The following is a 3958-nucleotide window of genomic DNA, read 5'->3' as shown; positions in this document are numbered from 1 at the left end:
GATAAATTTCTTTTTGCCTGGTACCATTATAGTATTGCTGACAATGCAATACTGTTTTTAGAGTAGACATTCTTAGAATTTTAGGTACATTTGGGTATCAATTTGGGAAATGCTATCAGGATTAAAAGAAGCAACTTTATATACCGCATCTCAAAACATTACATTTTGACAGTGAAAGAAACAAATGCTAAGAATATAATTTCCTTGAAGACAGGGCCCTTGCTTTATTAGTTGTGAATATTAAACAGCTGCCCTTCAGTAAGTGTTTTCGAATGTTGAAGAAATGAACTGGAAAAACAAAAACAAAAACAAAAAACCTGAGTGTTTAAATTTTTATATATCTAGAGGAAAAATATAATAATTTTCTCCTCTAATATTTTATATGACACTTTTGGAATACAAAAGTTATAGTTAAGAGTGATTGTTCAGACATTCTGCTTGGTAACATTTTTCAGTGCACCAGATGTCAAAATTCATTACATTCATATTATCACTTTCATAATTTTAACGACAGTTAAAATGTGACAGTTATAAACATTGTCAGTTTTTCCCAGGGATTCAAGTCCCTTCCAAATTTTCTTTTAATACCTGAGCCTTTAAAAAAAAATTATATTTGCTTTTTCTTATCTAAAAAATCTTTACTAACTCAAAACAAGTAACTGACATTAAGCTTCATTGTTCTGTATTGTTATCCAAAGTGTGGAATTTGTGAATTGTTAATTTGACCTATTTGAACACAGTAGTTCATGTTTTATTAGGATTCCAACCAAGTATTTTGGTTTGCCTTCCTATTTCTGAGAGGGCCAAATTTCTGTATGAATAACTTATAAGAATTAATTGAAAAAAAATCTGGCATTTTTTTTTAGTTTAGTTACTGCTTTAGGACATAATAACTGGTGCTTATCCCTAGAGACAATTCCTTGGGTGAAGATAAATTACCCAATCTACCCATCATGGGCAGCACTAAGACAGCAGCAGTTTAGGACAGGAGAAATATAAGACAGATGAGACAGAACAAGTGGGAGAAAGTGGAACAAAGGGAGGAATGAAGTTATTTTGACACCTGTTTCCTCCCTCAGGGCCAGTTCCGGAAGCTGAGAACTACCAACCTGAAACTCATCTGGCTGTACAGAGATCTCAAGTAATTTAGTAAGGTGGTGAATTCTCCTTGGATGAAGTCACAAATTTTGCCCTACTTCAGGATAATAGATATCTGTCTTCTAGTTTCCTTTCTTCAAATTAATTATTCTATCCTGGTCAGCTTGGGAAAAGCCTGCCTCCCTCTCCTTCACAATAAATCTCATTAAAAAAAAAATCAAATAATATCATATATGTAAAACACTTAGCACAAGTTCTAGTCCATAGTTATTACTTAGTAAAAACACATATATTACTTCTGTTGGCTATTCCTCATATCCACTTGTAGCAGTGGGAGTGGTAGAGGAATGGGGAAGAAGGCAATTAACTCATTCTAGCTGTTCTCTTCCTTGCCTGTCCCTGGAAACTAACTTTTAAGTCTTCTCACCTGTTTGCTTGCTGCTGGTGAGTGCCATTTCCTTCAAATATTCAGATCTGATTCAATTTTCAGTTCAATTTTGAAAGGACTCTTTTCAAAAGTGTTCCCCCTCCCCAGCCAAGCTATAGACAAAACTCACAGGTGTTTGCACTTAGCCCTAACTCTGATTTTCTAGGTCAGGGAGCCCTATATTCTCAGAAAGTAGACCCCAACTACAAAACATATTCTTCTTAGCCTGACCACAACCCACATCCCCCAGGAGCCCTGGACAGAGTTCCTCGAGAAACTTGTCACCTCCTGTTCTGCCTGGCCAAGAATGACCCCCTTTCCATCCTCCCCTCTCCCACATTCTGCAGCAACCCTCTTACATCTTTAAACAAACAAGCCAACAAAACCCTTAAAAGGCCCAGCTGGACAGAAACTCTGGCAGACATCTATCTCTCTTGACATCTGACCCCTCTCCTCCCTTGGAAAGTGAATAAACTCTGTCCTGCTTTTTTGCTCTAATCTTTATGCAATTCTTTGCCATCCACTTCACCAGCCACCCTAACAACTTTTCTATGGGAAACGGTAACTCTAAAATAGGTACATAATTTGTGTCAAGTCCAACATTTGTGTCCTCATAAAATTATCCAGCCAATAAATATTTTCCCTGCATAGGTGCTCAAGGGGATGGTTTTCATAAAAGAACAATAATTATGGGAGCATTGATCAGATACAAGACCCTGCAGTTTTTATTCATCATGAAAAATATTTTTTATTTAATTATTTTTATTTTAGTAGAGTTGGCACACAATGTTACATTAGTTTCAGGAAAAAAATATCTTGAATATGAAAAGTACAGTGTGCTTTTAGCTGGTTTCTGCAGCCACTGCATCTATAGCAGAAACTCCATTATAGGAGCAGAGCCAGTGCCGTTTGAACTGATGCAAATTCAAGCAAAAGCCTAACCCTTCACAGCCATAGTCTTCACTCAAGATATGGGAATACTGTACAGTGGCAAAGTTTTGCTGGATTTTGCTTCCCTCCTTGGAACTTAGAAATAATCATGATTATAGTAAAAAAACAGATCTCAGGCTAGCCCCACCACATTTCAGTTTAAGAGGGGATTTCTCTTGTTAAACAAGGATAAATAAGAAACTAAAAACAACGTACTGAAAATTTAGGCATAGAAAACAAAATGTATGGAAAGATTTTATATTCTCTGCAGCATCATGCAAGACTGAATATATTTTCAACATCTCCTGGCCAAGGATTCATAGAAAAAGAACAGAACTTAATGATTTGAAAAATTACCAAGATTGTTATATGAATTTCTCCAACTCTGAGTGACAGAGTCAGCCACTTAGGCATGGCTTACAAATAAAAACTTAGTGCATATTCATCTTATATATTAACTTCTCTCTATGTTAGTATTAAAGTCTTAATATTCACTGGCAAAGTTGCTTTTTTTAAGCAATTAAATTATACTGTTAGTAATGCACCTATTTGTTTAGTACCTCTTATAAGCTATAAAAAGCCAAAGCAAAGATGAATGAATAAATCAAAATATTCACCAACTAAATATCTACGGTAGAAAATAAAAATGTAAATCACATGAAACCTTTATTTTCATGTAATTTCCAGTACTTTTGTGCTCTCTCTCTCCCCCACTATCAAATAAATAAAAATCTTAAAAAAAAGTGTTCTTCTTATTATTTGAAGATAGTTCATTTCCAAGTTTTACCCCAAGTCTAAATATTTCTCATCTGTTACTCCAGAGTCTGTTTACATTGCATTTATATTTTTAAATACTTCATATTTATAGTTTTGGTTTCATAATTATTATTTCATTGCTTATATTTGTGTTAGGACAAATCTTTAAATTGTTTTCAAACTATTTTCCTATTTATTACTAATCAAATCATTTAAATCTTATTCAGTTTTGATCCTACCTATCAAGTCATCATAACTTCAAAATAAAAATATTAGTTCTTGACTTACAATTCCTGATAAACCAAGATAAATGTGATTTATTTTTATTACATATTTGGGTTACTGTTTTATTGCTTGTTTCCCTATCAATTCAAGTTCATGTAATTATTTGGTAAATCTTCCTAAAACAGCAGTAGTATGAAAACATATGACAAAAAGGAAAGGATAAAAGTACTCAGTACACTTAAGGGAAAAACAGCAAAATTAAGGCAATGAGGGAATTATAAATCTATTAATCCATCTGTTTTTGGAAAACATATGGGAACAAATATATGAAATAATAAACATTTATTATGTAAATGATTTTTAGAGTCTACTTCATGGCGCTATCCTTGATTAAAACAGAATGAGGAAAATAAATGCAAATGTTAAAAGTAGCTTGTTATTTCCTTTGGATAAAGACCCAAAAGTGGGATTGCTTTATCACATCATGGTTCTATTTGAATTTTCTGAGAAACCTAAACCTCT

Source organism: Mirounga leonina, unplaced genomic scaffold, assembly GCF_011800145.1.
Source record: "Mirounga leonina isolate KUSES-001 unplaced genomic scaffold, KU_Mleo_1.0 Mir_176, whole genome shotgun sequence".
Lineage (NCBI taxonomy): Eukaryota > Metazoa > Chordata > Mammalia > Carnivora > Phocidae > Mirounga > Mirounga leonina.
The sequence above is the reverse complement of the archived record's forward strand: the minus strand, read 5'-3'. Positions refer to the sequence as shown.